This window comes from Lygodium microphyllum, chromosome 30 (assembly GCF_053477565.2).
Source record: "Lygodium microphyllum isolate KBCC chromosome 30, Lygodium_microphyllum_v1.1.10, whole genome shotgun sequence".
In the NCBI taxonomy this organism is placed as follows: Eukaryota; Viridiplantae; Streptophyta; class Polypodiopsida; order Schizaeales; family Lygodiaceae; genus Lygodium; species Lygodium microphyllum.
In genome coordinates, this window is record NC_141164.1 from 112638271 (window position 1) to 112656772 (window position 18502).

Below are 18502 nucleotides of genomic sequence, written 5' to 3' on the forward strand. Positions count from 1 at the left end.
TATGCAAAATCGTCACTAGGAAGTGACTGTGTGGTCAAATACCACTTTCGCAAGTTTTGCAGATTTGCCCTTGTGAGGGTAAAGTTGTGTTTTTTGCAATGACAGAATTTTTTGCAGTGTTCTATAATGGCGTCTAATTCTCTTTCACAGATTGTCACTGAAAAGCTTGACAAGAACAACTTCCAGGCATGGAAGTTTAGAATGATGAATTTCCTTATGGGAAAATGATATTGAGAATTTGTTGCAGGAAATGAAGAAGAACCAGTTCTTCCTGATGTTCCCAATCAACAGCAAATGCAGGCATTTAAAGCATGGCATGAGAGAGCCATGAAAGTTATGTACTAGCTGTCTATTAGTATTTCAGACTCTATGATTCTGCATATTCAGGATGCAAGTACGCCAAAGGAGGCATGGGATACTTTGTCAAAAATGTATAGCACAAATACGCAAGCCAGGAAAATGCAGCTCAAGCAAGAGTTGCATAATGTGCAAAGAGAAAGTATGAGCATCAATGACTACCACATGAAGGTGAAGAAGATTGCAGATGCACTTGCTTCCATTGGGTCGCCAGTGGAAGATGATGATTTAATTTCTGTGACCTTGAATGGTCTAGGAAAGGATTATGCACAGTTCCGAACATCCATTTCCGTCCGTGAAAGATTTTCTGATTTTGAGGAGTTGATTGCTCTTCTAATTTCTGAGGAGCAGAGAAATGGTGGTGCATCTTCTTTGGGAGGAACTTCAAAAGAAGCTGTCTTCTACTCAAATGCTGGAAGAGGTAGAGGCAGAGGTAGAGGAGGCCGATCTGGAGGCCATGGTAGAAATCAAAATATGCAACAAACTCAAGAAAACCAGTCCTATGGAGGAGGATGTGGTAACTCTAGAGGCAGGGGGAGCCAAAGAGGTCAAAATGCAAACATCAATGTTGAATGCTACTACTGTGGTAAAATGGGTCATATGGCTCAAGACTGCTATAAAAAGCAGAATGACATCATGAATGGAAAATTGCAACAAGGGAATTATGCATCTTCTAATAGATAGGGTGATGACAGAAATGAGCATTTGTTTATGGTGCAGCACATGAACAATTCTGTGACAAGTGCAGAAGAAAGCAACGATGTGTGGTATGTTGACTCAGGTGCATCAAACCACATGACAGGTCATGCAGAATGGATGGAGGATGCAAGGAAAATGGAAAAACTAGGATTTGTGGAGATTGGTGATGATACTGCACATCCTATTGTGCAGATTGGAAAAATTCATTTGTCTATGTAGGATGGGAAAAAGAAATACCTGTCGGATGTATTTCATGTCCCGAATATCACCAAGAATCTGGTTTCTGTTGGTCAAATGGTTGAGCAAGGCTTGCAGGTCAGATTTAATCCTCATGGATGCTTTGTTGAGGATATGAAAAATAAAGGTCGCTTGATAGCAGAAGGAAAGAAGAAGGGCAGAATGTTTACGTTGGATGCAGACATGTCTGAATTGAGTGCAGCAATGTTTGCACATGGGACCGGTGTAGTTGCAGATATTGATATCTGGCATAAACGCATTGGTCATGTTAATGTACAGCGACTTAAATCAATGCAGGCCCAAAATATTGTTGCAGGATTGCCTAAATTCAAGGTTGTAGAAATGCATAAGGTATGTGAACCCTGTCAGTTTGGAAAACAGGCAAGGAAACCATTTCCTAGACATGTTCAAGAGAGTAAGAAGCCATTGGAATTAATCCACTCTGATGTGTGGACTACTAAAGCTGCATCTCTTGGAGGTTGTCATTATTTTGTCACTTTTATTGATGACTATAGCAGAAAAGTTTGGGTGTATTTTATGAAAAAGAAAAGTGAAGTGTTCGGGCATTTCAAAACTCTTAAAGCTATGGTTGAAAAAGAAACAGGCCTGCAAATAAAATGCCTAAGGTCAGATGGAGGGGGAGAGTACCTCTCAAATGAGTTTGCAAGGTTCCTGCAGGAGCATGGCATAAAGCAGCAATATTCATGCTGTCATACCCCACAACAAAATGGAATTGCAGAAATGAAAAATAAGCATATTGGAGAGGTATGTCGTGCCATGCTCAACGAAAAAGACTTGCCAGATATTTACTGGGCTGAAGCAGTTGCTATAGCAGTCTACATAATGAACAGGACTCCCACTGCAGCAATACATGGGATGACTCCAGAGGAGAGGTATACTGGTAGGAAACCAGATATTTCTCATTTGAAAATTTTTGGTTGCATCGCCTATGTACATGTGCCAGATGAGTTGAGATCCAAGTTGCATCCAAAAACTAAGAAGTGCATCTTTATTGGTTATTCTCTGCAGCAAAAAGGGTATAGATGCTATATCCCTTCTACTCATAAGTTTACAGTGAGGAGAGATGTTGTTTTTGATGAGATGAGCAACTGGTATAAACCAGTAAATGTGATTGATAATGTAGATGCACAAAATGGTAATGCTGCACAGAACTCAAAGCAGCAGTCACAAGATATTAGTGGACCTGGAGCGTCCTCTAGCAGTGGTTCACATTCTTTGCCATGGACAGGCAGATTGAGATCATGAGAATCTTCTCAAAGCAATGCAGATAGTGGTATGCAGGTATCACAAAAAGAAAAAGAGAAGGTAGATCAGCCCATGTTTGATGTGAATGCAGGTCACTCTTATGTGGATGGTGAATCCAGTGGCTTAGAACAGAGCATTGATGATGAGTTGGGTATTCCTTCTATTGTTACACATGGAGTAAGGAAGACCAGGGATGTTTTGAGAGCACCTGGGAGTGAACCTACTTTGCGCAGGTCTACCAAAGCTAGGTATCCTGTGGATAGGCTGAAATATGATGCATTTACAGCCATTCACTATGCCTATATGGTCAAAGTGATACAGGAACCAGAACCCACTTCTTTTGAGCAAGCCATGGGAAAAGAAAAATGGGAAAAATCCATGGATGCCTTGGAAGAAAATGCTACATGGGAATTGGTACCTTTGCCTAAAGGTAAGAATGCAATTGGCTGTAAGTGGGTTTATAAGGTGAAGCACAATGTAGATGCTTCTGTGAACAGATACAAGGAAAGATTAGTAGTCAAGGGGTATGCACAAACATATGGCATTGACTATGAAGAAACATTCAGTCTGGTTGCAAGGATGGAAACCGTAAGAGCAGTCATTGCTATGGTTGCATCAAAGGGATGTTCTCTACATCAGATGGATGTAAAGAATGCCTTCTTGCATGGTGATTTACAAGAAGAGGTCTATATGGAGCAGCTACCAGGTTATGTGCATGCTGTTCATCGTGAGTTTGTTTACAGGTTGAAGAAAGCCTTGTATGGCTTGAAGCAAGCATCTAGAGCATGGTCTGACAAGATAGGATAGTCTCTTGTCACTATTGGCTTTCAGATTTCCAAGGTAGATTTCTCACTTTATGTGAGAAAAACAGAGAAATGTATTATGCTACTTGTCATTTATGTTGATGATTTGATGATGACAGGTGACAGTGATGAAGATATCCTTCATGTAAAAATGCTATTGAAGTAGAAGTTTGAGATGAAGGATTTGGGAGAGCTGTGTTATTTCTTGGGCATTGAGGTAATTAGATCACCAAGTGGGATACAGCTCTTGCAAAGGAAGTATGGATTGGACATGCTGTCCAAATATGGAATGACAGGCTGTAAGCCTATTTCAGTTTCTATGGAGCAGAATGTGAAGCTGAGCACAGACGCAGGTGAGCTTCTAGAAGACCCTACTATGTACAGACGCATAGTAGGAAGCTTGATTTATATGACTATTACCAGGCTAGATTTGAGCTATGCTGTTGGACTGGTAAGTCAGTTTTTGCAGACTCCAAAGAAACCGCATTTGGATGCGGCTAGATACATACTCAGGTATGTGAAGTCCACATTGCAGTATGGACTACTTTATGAGACTGGGGTTCAGATATAGTTACATGGATACACTGATGCTGATTGGGCTGGTAGTATTTTTGATAGACGATCTACCAGTGGATATGTGTTCTCTTTTGGGAGTGCTGCAGTCACTTGGAGCAGCAAGAAACAGCCTATAGTTGCCTTGTCGAGCACAGAGGCTGAGTACAGGGGCGCATCAATGGCTGCATGTGAGGTAGCTTGGTTGCATAAGCTACTTTATGATATGCATCATCCTACAGATGGGCCAGTTGTCATTTATTGTGACAACATGAGTAGTATACACTCGGCAAATAACCCAGTCTATCATGCTAGAACAAAGCACATTGAGGTGCATTATCACTATGTGCGGGAGAGGGTTTTACTAGGTCTTATTGATCTAGTTTATGTCAGCACAGAGGATCAGGTAGTTGACATATTCACGAAGGCATTGGGCGCAGAGAAGCTGCGCAAGTTCAGAGACCTGCTTGGTGTGCAGGAATTGGGATTGAGCTCGAGGGGGAGTGTTGAGATATCGAGCTCCACTCGTGATATGCCAGGGTGACCATTGTGCATTTATGTCACCGACGTGTTGCAGATGCAGTTGGTACATCGCCCATGAATAATAGCTAGATGACAGCTATCCTTATCTACTCTAGTTCGTCGCTCAGTTACTATGCCTCCTTAGTTAGTTGAGTTTGGTTTGAGAGCCATATATAGGGTTCTTCTATTTCTTTGTATGAGAGTTCTTTTGGCTTACACAACTAAGAAGAGGAAAACTGTTTTCAGCCTCCACCCTTGTGTATATTCCCCCATTGTGCAAGCAAGAAAGCTACAAGTGAGACTCCTTCCTTCTCTCCCACAATCTTGACAGTAGAGAGCAAAGTTGTAGCTATAGAGATGAGGATGTTAGAGCAACAAAGAGCCTTTCTAAATATAGTGCTAAATGTAACATAGACAAGAGAACAAGAGGCTCTTGAGGAAGTCAAAAGAAAGAGTTGGCAAGGAGAGCACTTCAACATGGCCTCCATGCTAAGGCACCTAGACCTAGCACGGGTTTAGGAATGGATAAGCAAAGAATCCATTTGATCTCAGTCGGCTTAACCATAGAAGAACGTGAATTGCTAGGGTTTGGGGAGTTGGAGCAATAAGCACGGTATTTTCCACAAGAGCCAAGATAGCCAAACCATGAAGAAGAGCCTGATTTTGAGCAAGACCAGGTGGATGAAGAAGAATTGCATGAACCGAACCCCCCTTTGCAGCCACAAGCACAACTAGAAGAGTAAGGTAAGGAAGCCATACCCCCCGAAAGAATAATGGAGATGAGATACAAGCAGAGAGAGCATATACGAATAGCATGCAAAAAATTATAAGCCAAGTTGCTACTATAAGTTCCACATGCCCCAATGTCAAGACCTAAAACGGCCTAACACTGGCTCTAAGGCTCTAGCCACGGGCCTTTATGCTCAACCAAATCACCCCACCGCCTCTCGGCCAGGAGCATCTGGAGGCTGCATAGTGATCTAACCAAATAAGCATTTGTATGGCTTGTAGCCTAATTGATAACCCTTCCCAAACTCCTCACATGGAGTCCCTACACATACTAGTGTTATATAGCATGTAAAACAAATATAGGGAGAAACCCTTGGCTAACTACCCCCACGACCCCTCTATGGCTCTCCCCTATACCTTGAGGATTAGCCGTGAGATGGCCGTGATCACATAAAGCATGTCTAATACACAGTTCTCTCTTTTAATCAATCGTTCTAGGAGATAGAATATGGTCCTCACTGCACACTCCCTAAAGAAACCGATCACTAGCCCTACAGCTTGGGATACCTCACCCTCAATGTGGATTAATGTTTATGAAAACAATTGCCATGCATCCAAGATGATACCATGCATTGAATACAATGCATTTGTGAATGATTCACAGTGATCTAGCATTTTAATTAATTTAGAATAACATTGTGACAATGCAAAACCATTTCTTTTCATGCGTTCATTCCAAACGTAATTGCTGCATTGCATAGGGTCAGCACCACCAAGCATGCTCGTACTATTGAATCCTTCAATTCTCAAAGCACATGTATTCTATATACAAAGTGCACAAAAAAAAATCACAGTCAACGTGTAATTAGCACTTATTATCCCCTCCTCTCCCTACCATTTAGAGTTGTGCATTTGGTGGTAGATTTAGAGAGCATTTTGATGTATTTCTTCTTCATACAAAGTGATAAATACTCACTTTAACATAAAAATAGGGCTAAACTAAGGATAAACATTATGCTTCAGCCCTACCATACATCTCGAATACATATATTATTTTTTTATATTTTTAAGCATAAAAAAACCTATTTGTTTTCATTTTTTCTATTTATTTATCAATAAATATTGATATTTTCTGATTTTTTAATGTGACTTGATTAAAATTTTGGTAATTATTTTCATCCCATTAGAACATCATTGACACATCAAAATCTCCAAAATCCATGATTTTCCCTAAAACTGTAATTTTATGGATTTTGCGTGTTTATGGAAAAATCAATAGATAACTGATCCTTGCTAATTTTCTTAAATTTTCTCATTAACAGATCATTGACAATCAAGAGCAATCATTTTCAACGATTTGCAAATAAAGATCTATCATAAAGTGATAAAATTTAACACGTGCTCATAAAACTGTGGTTTATCTCACACGTATCTCGTATTTGGAAGACCACTAATGTTCACTAACAACTATTAATGCTTCTTCAAACATCAATCTATGCTCCATCATGTCTCAATATCATCTTCCAATCAAAATCTCTCAAATCAGCCCACCTCCTTCTCTCATAGATTGAACCATAGAAACATACATAAAGAGAAGAGAGGAGAGAGGAGAGAGAAAGACTCAATTTTGAAGTTTTCATTTATTGCATCATTTCTTGACCAAATTGGGGCATTCTGAAGTGTGGAATAGAGAGATCTCAACCCCCAAGTGTTGCCCTCTGATTTCGTCGGTCATGGCAATCAAATTTTAATGCAAAAATTGCATATGCCAAAAAATTGTGCTCCCCCTCCCAATGTTGTTTCAAATTTGGACTTAAAGCCCTCTCTTAACCAAGCTTTACACATAACTTTCAAAATATCTTGTTCATGGCTAAGTGTTCACACTACTTAATGAGTGGTTTTATCTCCATTGAGGGTGCAAATGGCCTCGAAATTGCAATCTGATTGGATAGCTGGCTTCATAGCATCAAAATCTATCATTCTAGCCTTTGTCATGCTTTTTCTCGTAAAGATTTAATGGGCGATCAAACTGACTTGGATCAACCAATAAAGACTTATGTTGGGTTCCTACCGTTAAAATCTATCTAGGAAAACTCCAACTCATCGATCCATAATGGTTTCATTTTCCACGAAAAATTGCTCTTTTATGCCTCCTAGGGTCTTTTTGCTCATTTGATCAGGCTCCAAGAATTTGCTCTCATTGGAGATCACAGGATAGGGCGACTCAGTCTGTCAAATCCATGAATTGATTTGCACAAAACAACAACCATAAAATGCATCAAGATGTCATAAAATTGTTGAGATATCGAGCTCCACTTGTGATATGCCAGGGTGACCGTTGTGCATTTATGTCATCGACTTGTTAGCTGCAGATGCGGTTGGTACACCGCCCATGAATAATAGCTAGATGACATCTATCCTTATCTACTCTAGTTCGTGGCTCAGTTAGTATGCCACCTTAGTTAGTTGAGTTTGGTTTGAGACCCATATATAGGGTTCTTCTATTTCCTTGTACTAGAGTTCTTTTGGCTTACACAACTAAGAAGAGGAAAACTGTTTTCAGCCTCCACCTTTGTGTTTATTCCCCCATTGTGTAAGTGAGAAAGCTACAAGTGAGATTCCTTCCTTCTCTCCCACAATCTTGACATGGTATCAGAGCGTGGTTCGTGGTAGGGAGCTCAAGAAAGCAAACCAAGTTCGTGGCGTTTTGGTAAGAGGACCAGTGTTGCTTTCATTTTTCGAGTTTGGAAGCAAGTCTCTGCAGCAGGTAGCACAGCCGGAAAGTGCAAGAGTGCATTGTCTCAAATTGAGATGCCCTTCGCGGTGTAGCAAGAGGGCAGTATATGCTATGGGCAAGGGCTTTAGCCCTTGGTTGCCGTGTTTTTTTGATTCGAGGCCATTTCGGGGCCTGTTTTGGAGGTGGAAGTTTTCCGCATGCACTCAGGAAAAGGCCCTGTTTTTTGCTGTGCGACCACTATTCTACAGGTCAGTGAAAAGTTACCATAGAAATTGCATCGTATGCTAGTGCATAGAGACATTGGGAGTTACAGAATCATCCTTGTTGCTTGTTGATGCAAAATCATCACTAGCAAGTGACTGTGTGGTCAAATACCACTTTTGTCAATTTTGCAGATTTGCCCTTGTGAGGCTGAAGCTGTGATTTTTGCAGTGACAGAAATTTTTGCAGTGTTCTATAATAGCGTCTGATTCTCTTTCACAGATTGTCACTGAAAAGCTTGACAAGAACAACTTTCAAGCATGGAAGTTTAGAATGACGAATTTCCTTATGGGAAAAGGATATTGGGAATTTGTTGCACGAAACGAAGAAGAACTAGTTCTTCCTAATGTTCCCAATCAACAACAAATGCATGCATTTAAAGGATGGCATGAGAGAGCCAGAAAAGTTATGTACTGGTTGTCTATCCGTATTTCAGACTCTATGATTGTGGATATTCAGGATGCAAGTATGCCAAAGGAGGTATGGGATACTTTGTCAAAAATGTATAGCACAAATACGCAAGCCAGGAAAATGCAGCTCAAGCAAGAGTTGCACAATGTGCAAAGAGAAAGTATGAGCATCAATGACTACCACATGAAGGTGAAGAAGATTGCAGATGCACTTGCTTCCATTAGGTTGCCAGTGGAAGATGATGATTTAGTTTCTGTGACCTTGAATGGTCTAGGAAAGGATTATGCACAGTTCCGAACATCGATTTCCGTCCGTAAAAGATTTCCTGATTTTGAGGAGTTGATTACTCTTCTAATTTCTAAGGAGCAGAGAAATGGTGGTGCATCTTCTTTAGGAGGAACTTCAAAAGAAGCTATCTTCTACTCAAATGCTGAAAGAGGTAAAGGCAAAGGTAGAGGAGGCCGATCTGGAGGCCGTGGTAGAAATCAGAATATGCATCAAACTCAAGAAAACCAGTCCTATGGAGGAGGATGTGGTAACTCTAGAGGCAGGGGGAGCCAAAGAGGTCGTGGTGGATGGCAAAGAGGCCAAAATGCAAACATCAATGTTGAATGCTACTACTATGGTAAAATGGGTCATATGGCTAAAGAATGCTATAAAAAGCAGAATGACATCATGAATGGAAAATTGCAACAAGGGAATTATGCATCTTCTAGTAGACAGGGTGATGACAGAAATGAGCATTTGTTTATGGTGCAGCACATGACCAATTCTGTGACAAGTGCATAAGAGAGCAACGATGTGTGGTATGTTGACTCAGGTGTATCAAACCACATGACAGGCAATGCAGAATGGATGGAGGATGCAAGGAAAATGGAAAAACCAGGATTTGTGGAGACTGGTGATGATACTGCTCATCCTATTGTGCAGATTGGAAAAATTCCTTTGTCTATGTAGGATGGGAAAAAGAAATACCTGTTGGATGTATTTCATGTCCCGAATATCACCAAGAACCTGGTTTTTGTTGGTCAAATGGTTGAGCAGGGCTTGCAGGTCAGATTTAATTCTCATGGATGCTTTGTTGAGGATATGAAAAATAAAGGTCGCTTGATAGCAAAAGGAAAGAAGAAGGACAAAATGTTTACGTTGGATGCAGACATGCCTGAATTGAGTGCAGCAATGTTTGCACATGGGACCGGTGTAGTTGTAGATATTGATATTTGGCATATACTCATTGGTCACGTTAATGCACAATGACTTAAATTAATGCAAGCCCGAAATATTGTTGCAGGATTGCCTAAATTCAAGGTTGCAGAAATGCATAAGGTATGTGAAGCCTGTCAATTTGGAAAACAGGCAAGGAGACCATTTCCTAGACATAATCAAGAGAGTAAGAAGCCATTGGAATTAATCCACTCTGATGTGTGGACTACTAAAGCTGCATCTATTGGAGGCTGTCATTATTTTGTCACTTTTATTGATGACTATAGCAGAAAAGTTTGGGTGTATTTTATGAAAAAGAAAAGTGAAGTGTTTGGTCATTTCAAAACTCTTAAAGCTATGGTTGAAAAAGAAACAGGCCTGCAAATAAAATGCCTAAGGTCAGATGGAGGGGGAGAGTACCTTTCAAATGAGTTTGCAAGGTTCCTGCAGGAGCATGGCATAAAGCAGCAATATTCATGCTGTCATACCCCACAACAAAATGGAATTGCAGAAAGGATTATACCAGTTACTCTTTGCATAACAGAAAGGGTATAGATGCTATAACCCTTCTACTCGTAAGTTTATAGTGAGCAGAGATGTTGTTTTTGATGAGATGAGTAGCTGGTATAAACCAGTAAATGTGATTGATGATGTAGATTCACAAAATGGTAATGCTGCACAGAATTCACAGCAGCAGTCACAAAATATTAGTGGACCTAGAGTGTCCTCTAGAGTGGTTCACATTCTTCAATATGGACAGACAGATTGAGATAATGAGAATCTCCTCAAAAAAATGCAGATAGTGGTATGCAGGTTTCATGAAAAGGAAAAGAGAAGGTAGATCAGCCCATGTTTGATGTGAATGCAGGTCACTCTTATGTGGATGGTGAATCCAGTGGCTCAGAACAGAGCATTGATGATGAGTTGGGTATTCCTTCTATTGTTACACCTGGAGTAAGGAAGATCAGGGATGTTTTGAGAGCACCTGGGAGTGAACTACTTTGCACAGGTCTACCAGAGCTAGGTATCCTGTGGATAGGCTAAAATATGATGGATTTACAACCATTCACTATGCCTATATAGTCAAAGTTATAGAGGAACCAGAACCCACTACTTTTGAGCAAGCCATGGGAAAGGAAAAATGGGAGAAAGCATTGATAATGAAGAAAACATTCAGTCTTGTTGCAAGGATGGCAACCGTAAGAGCAGTCATTGCTATGGCTGCATCAAAGGGATGGTCTTTACATCAGATGGATGTAAAGAATGCCTTCTTGCATGGTGATTTGCAAGAAGAGGTCTATATGGAGCAGCCACCACGTTATGTGCATGTTGTTCATCCTGATTTTGTTTACAAGTTGAAGAAAGCCTTGTATGGCTTGAAGCAAGCACCTAGAGCATGGTCTGACAAGATAGGACAGTATCTTGTCACTATTGGCTTTCAGATTTCCAAGGTAGATTTCTCACTTTATGTGAGAAAAATAGAGAAAGGTATTATGCTACTTGTCATTTATGTTGATGATTTGATGATGACATGTGATAGTGATGAAGATATCCTTCATGTGAAAATGCTATTGAAGCAGAAGCTTGAGTTGAAGGATTTGGGAGACCTGCGTTATTTCTTGGGCATTGAGGTGATTAGATCACCAAGTGGGATACATCTCTTGCAGAGGAAGTATGGATTGGACATGTTGTCCAAATATGGGATGACAGGCTGTAAGCCTATTTCAGTTCCTTTGGAGTAGAATGTGAAGCTGAGGCGCAGATGTAGGTGAGCTTCTGGATGACCCTACTATGTATAGACGCACAGTAGGAAGTTTGATTTATATGACTATTACCAAGCCAGATTTGAGCTATGCTGTTGAATTGATAAGTTAGTTTATGCAGGCTCCAAGGAAACCGCATTTGGATGTGGCTAGACGCATACTTAGGTATGTGAAGTCCACATTGCAGTATGGACTATTTTATGAGACTGGGGTTCAGATACAGTTGCATGGATACACTGATGTTGATTGGGCTAGTAGTATTTCTGATAAACGATCTACCAGTGGATATGTGTTCTCTTTTGGGAGTGTTGCAGTCACTTGGAGTAGTAAGAAACAGCCTACAGTTGCCTCGTCGAGCACATAGGCTGAGTACAGGGGTGCAACAATGGCTGCATGTGAGGTAGCTTGGTTGTATAAGCTACTTTATGATATACATTAGCCTACAGATGGGCCAGTTGTCATTTATTGCGACAACATGAGTAGTATACACTTGGCAAATAACCCAGTGTATCATGCTAGAACAAAGCACATTGAGGTGCATTATCACTATGTGTGGGAGAGGGTTTTACTAGGTCTTATTGATCTAGTTTATGTCAGCACATAGGATCAGGTAGCTGACATATTCACGAAGGCATTGGGCACAGAGAAGCCACGCAAGTTCAGAGACCTGCTTGGTGTGCAGGAATTGGGATTGAACTCGAGGGGGAGTGTTGAGATATCGAGCTCCACTCGTGATATGCCAGGGTGACCGTTGTGCATTTACGTCACCGACGTGTCAGTTGCAAATGCGGTTGGTACACCGCCCATGAATAATAGCTACATGACAGCTATCCTTATCTACTCTAGTTCGTGGCTCAGTTAGTATGCCACCTTAGTTAGTTGAGTTTGGTTTGAGACCCATATATAGGGTTCTTCTATTTCTTTGTATGTGAGTTTTTTCGGCTTACACAACTAAGAAGAGGAAAACTGTTTTCAGCCTCCACCCTTGTGTGTATTCCCCCATTGTGCAAGCAAGAAAGCTACAAGTGAGACTCCTTCCTTCTCTCCCACAATCTTGACAAAAATAGAATACACAACAAAGCACACAAAATAGTTCTCACCCTACTCTGTGATAAGATCAAGGCATGAAACCCATGACGGAGAGGTCTAGTATAATCTGACAGAAATTGAGAGTGAGTCACTAATCAATTACTCCAACACAAACTGGAAGAAAAGAACCATCACAGAAGTTATCTTAAGTGGTGGCATGAACTACCTACTCGACTTACGACAACTGGACGAGGAACTCCTACTAGGCGAGGACTCCTATAGTCTGGTAGCATATATTTCCATTTTATGATATTTTTCTATCTAGTTTCCATACTCAGACATGTAAAAAGGAGGGAGCTAAGTGTAGTATCCCAAGGAGAATAGGTCATCAATCTCAAGTCTTGACTCAGTACCCAAGAGCCTACCAAGCCCTCGCCAGGCGGCACTTAAATATTTATTGCTCAGTTTTATTTTTATTCCAACCTTCCTTAGTATTTTTTCCAACTAGATGCCATCCCTAGGAAGACAAGGCATCGACCCCATGTCATTTGACTCATCCCCAGGAACCTACTAGGCCCTCGCAAGGCAATGATCAACTGCTCTTAATATTTTTCTTCTTTTCCTTTTCTATTTGAGGGATTAGAACCCCTTTTGACACACCTTTGTATTTTTATATTTCAAGTATATTCAAAATTTTCTATTCTTTTGATTTTGGTAGGCTTCTCTAACTGCCTCACTATTAATAAAAGCTCCTAGAAACAACTCTTTAGTAGGCTAGCAGAATATGCTCACTAAGACTACCTTTGAAAACCATTCTTAGAATGCTTGACAAGTGTAAAGAAGCTAATTCCCACAGGAAACCATTAAACTGAAGATATAAAGAAATAGACTAAAATGCCAAGAAACCATAGCCAAGGTGGCTAGGCATGAGATGATATTACCATTGATGGCTGAGAATCAAATGATGAGAGGTTGCATCATGGTAGCACCCAAACTATGGTGGCCAAAAGTATACACCCTCAAGCATTTAGCTTTAAAATAAATTGTTATTATAGCAAGGTGATTATTGTCTAGTGAATGAACTATCCTCTTGAAGAAGCTATGGAAATTATTCCAAATATGAAGCATGCTGCCAAGAAGATTCTTCCATAGGCAAACCCTTCCACTTTATAAGATACTCCATAAGAACTCGGTTCCTTAGAACTTTCTCCCACTTACCAAAAATCTTTTCAGGTTTATAAATGATCAAACCATCTTCATTAAGGGGAGGAAGTTCTTCAAGAACTTGGATTTTAGAGCCAACATACTTCTTGAGGTGAGATACATGAAAGACATTATGGATGCGTGTAGTTGAAGGCAAATCAAGTTTATAGGCAAGATCCCTAACTTTCTTAATTATTTGGTATGGACCATAATATCTATGAGCAATTTTATTATGTCCTCCTTTAAGAGAAGCATAATGGGATTTTGAAACCTTCAAGAAACCCATTTACCTTTATCAAACTCCACATGTCTTCTTTTCTCATTTGGATAGGCCTTCATTGTCTCTTGAGCTTTTCTAATGTTATCCTTGCATTGCTTCATAAGAGCCTCTATCTTCTCTAACTCTTTATGAGCATTAGGATTCATATAATCATGAAACAATGCGGAAGGAACTTGAACCTTGTAGCCATATAATGCTTCAAAAGGAGACATTCCAATACTCATGTGATGAGTATTATTATAACAAAATTCTGCAAGATGAAGCCAACGGTCCCATGCATTTTGTGTATCATGGAAAAAATGACGCAAATAAACTTCGAGCCATTTGTTGACCCTTTCAGTTTTCTCATCTGTTTGTGGATGATAAGCCATACTAGGAGTCAAAATAGTCCCCATAGAAGAGAACTTAAATCCTCCAAAAGTTGCCCATAAACTTTGTGTCATGATTGACACAATCTTCATTGGCATTCCATGAAGCTTAAAGACACATTCCATAAACTGATCAACCACTTGCTTTGCTATAAATTGAGCCTTTGTTGGAATGAAATGGGATGATTTAGTCAACTCGTCTACCACAACATAAATGCTATTCCACCCATGTTTTATTGTGGGTAATCCCATTACAAAATCCATGCTAATATCAGGCCACTTCCCATGAGGAATAGGTAGTGATTGAAGCAAACCACCGACAAATAGAAGTGTGGAATCCTTATTTTGTTGACACGGAAGACAACTCATGACATAGTCTTTAACATATCTCCAAATCCCTTTCTAATAAAATCTCTTATGGATATTATCAAATGTTTTGAACAAACCACGATGTCCTGCTAAAGGTGAAGAGTGCATTTCTTGCAAAATGCAAGATGATTGAGGAGCCAAGAAAACATGTCCTTGATGCCATAAGGGACCATGATTCCATTTATAATTTGGATACTCTTCTCCTTTGCCTTGCTGAAATTCCTTCATCATTTTGGATGCTTTCTTATCAATCAAATTGAATGTCATGGATCCAATCCTTATGCACGGTTGAAATGGTAAAGATAGAACATGCCCACATTCTTGATAAGGCATCCACCACCACATTAAGATCCGCAAAATAGATCTTGGCTTCTTCACTTCTAGGATAAAGGGTGAAGTATAATTCAAGCTTATTAATCTATTCCTCCCACTCCAAAGGTGAAGCATTATCCCTTTTGAAACGAGTGATATTGATCTTTTCCTTATACTCATTTTATTGTAAGATGGCTGCCTATAAGAATGTTGCTTCCATAAATCTTTGTTCCATGAGTTTTTCCTAAAAGTAGGTGGCCCAAAACCATGAGATGAGGGTTGACCATTTGAAATATGGTCTTTGTTTGGGATATCATGGGCTGATCTTCTCTCATCATACCTTCCACCTTCATGAACTTGATGGTTGATTGCATTTCCTTTTTGTACATTTGAGGGCTGATGGTAAAAAGACTTGTAGAAGGGGTTGCATCCATGATAGTCATCGTCCCATTGATTGTAATCTTGTCCCCCTTCATGTCCATGACTATCTTTTGGGCTACTAAATTGAGGCCTTGTGGTATGAATGCCATGGGTTTGTGAAGGGTGATGGTTACCCCTCACTCTAGATGGTTCTCCCCTTTCAAAAGCATGCATAACTGGTTGAGAACTTTCTTTGTTTGGATGGGAAGGATTACCTCAAAAGGGGTTGCATGTGGATCGTTAATAGTTTGAGATTCCTGTTGAGATATCGAGCTCCACTCATGATACGCCAGGGTGACCGTTGTGTATTTATGTCACCGACTTGTCAGTTGCAGACGCGGTTGGTACACCGCCTATGAATAATAGCTACATGATAGCTATCCTTATCTATTCTAGTTCGTTGCTCAGTTAGTATGCCACCTTAGTTAGTTGAGTTTGGTTTGAGACCCACATATAGGGTTCTTCTATTTCTTTGTACTAGAGTTCTTTTGGCTTACGCAACTAAGAAGAGGAAAACTGTTTTCAGCCTCCACCCTTGTGTGTCTTCCCCCATTGTGCAAGCAAGAAAGCTTCAAGCGAGACTCCTTCCTTCTCTCCCACAATCTTGACATGGTATCAAAGCCTTGTTCGTGGTAAGGAGCTCAAGAAAGCAAGCCAAGCTCGCGGTGTTCTGGTAAGAGGAGCAGTGTTGCTTTCATTTCTGTTTTGGGAGCAGATCTCTGCAGGTAGCACAGTCGGAAAGTGCAGGAGTGCATTGTCTCAGGTTGAGACGCCCTTCGCGGTAAAGCAAGAGGGCAGTATATGCTGCGGGTGAGGGATTTAGCCCTCGGCGACCTTGTTTTTTTTGATTTGAGGCCATTTCGGGGCCTGTTTTGGAGGAGGAAGTTTTCTGCACGCACTCAGAAAAAGGCCCAGTTTTATGCTGTGCAGCCACTGTTCTACAGGTCGGTGAAAAGTTAATGTAGAAATTGCATCATATGCTTGTGCACAGAGACATTGGGAGTTACAGAATCATCCCTGTTACCTGTTGATGCAAAATCGTCACTAGGAAGTGACTGTGTGGTCAAATACCACTTTCGCCAGTTTTGCAGATTAGCCCTTGTGAGGCTGAAGCTGTGTTCTTTGAAGTGACAGAATTTTTTGCAGTATTCTGTAATGGCGTCTGATTCTCTTTCACAGATTGTAACTGAAAAGCTTGACAAGAACAACTTCCAAGCATGGAAGTTTAGAATGACGAATTTCCTTATGGGAAAAGGATATTTGAAATTTGTTGCAGGAAATGAAGAAGAACCACTTCTTCCTGATGTTCCCAATCAACAACAAATGCAGGCATTCAAAACATGGCATGAGAGAGCCAGGAAAGTTATGTACTGGCTGTCTATCACCATTTCAGACTCTATGATTGTGCATATTCAGGAAAAAGAAATACCTGTCCGATGTATTGCATGGGAAAAAGAAATACCTGTCCGATGTATTTCATGTCCCAAATATCACCAAGAATCTGGTTTCTATTGGTCAAATGGTTGAGCAGGGCTTGCAGGTCAAATTTAATCCTCATGGATGCTTTGTTGAGGATATGAAAAATAAAGGTCGCCTGATAGCAAAAGGAAAGAAGAAGGACAGAATGTTTACGTTGGATGCAGACATGTCTGAATTGAGTGCAGCAATGTTTGCACATGGGACCGGTGTAGTTGCAGATATTGATATCTGGCATAAACACATTGGTCATGTTAATGTACAATGACTTAAATCAATGCAGGCCCAAAATATTGTTGCAGGATTGCCAAAATTCAAGGTTGCAGAAATGCATAAGGTATGTGAAGCCTGTCAGTTTGGAAAACAGGCAAGGAAACCATTTCCTAGACATGTTCAAGAGAGTGAGAAGCCATTGGAATTAATCCACTCTGATGTGTGGACTACTAAAGCTGCATCTCTTGGAGGCTGTCATTATTTTGTCACTTTTATTGATGACTATAGCAGAAAAGTTTGGGTGTATTTTATGAAAAAGAAAAGTGAAGTTTTTGGGCATTTCAAAACCCTTAAAGCTATGGCTGAAAAAGAAACAGGTCTGCAAATAAAATGCCTAAGGTCAGATGGAGGGGGAGAGTACCTCTCAAATGAGTTTGCAAAGTTCTTGCAGGAGCATGGCATAAAGCAGCAATATTCATGCAGTTATACCCCACAACAAAATGGAATTGCAGAAAGGAAAAACAGGCATATTGGAGAGGTATCTCGTGCCATGCTCAATGAAAAAGACTTGCCAGATTTTTATTGGGCTGAAGCAGTTGCTACAACAGTCTATATAATGAACAGGACTCCCACTGCAGCAATACATGGGATGACTCCAGAGGAGAGGTATACTGGTAGGAAACCAGATATTTCTCATTTGAAAATTTTTGGTTGCATTGCCTATGTACATGTGCCAGATGAGTTGAGATCCAAGTTGGATCCAAAAGCTGAGAAGTGCATCTTTATTGGTTACTCTCTGCACCAAAAAGGGTATAGATGCTATAACCCTTCTACTCGTAAGTTTACAGTGAGCAGAGATGTTGTTTTTGATGAGATGAGTAGCTGGTATAAATCAGTAAATGTGATTGATGATGTAGATGCACAAAATGGTAATGCTGCACAGAATTCACAGCAGCAGTCACAAAATATTAGTGGACCTGGAGCGTCCTCTAGCAGTGGTTCACATTCTTCGCCGTGGACAGGCAGATTGAGATCAGGAGAATCTTCTCAAAGTAATGCAGATAGTGGTATGCAGGTATCACGAAAAGGAAAAGAGAAGGTTGATCAGCCCATGTTTGATGTGAATGCAGGTCACTTATATGTGGATGGTGAATCCAGTGGCTCAGAACAGAGCATTGATGATGAGTTGGGTATTCCTTCTATTGTTACACCTGGAGTAAGGAAGACCAGGGATGTTTTGAGAGCACCTGGGAGTGAACCTACTTTGCGCAGGTCTACGAGAGCTAGGTATC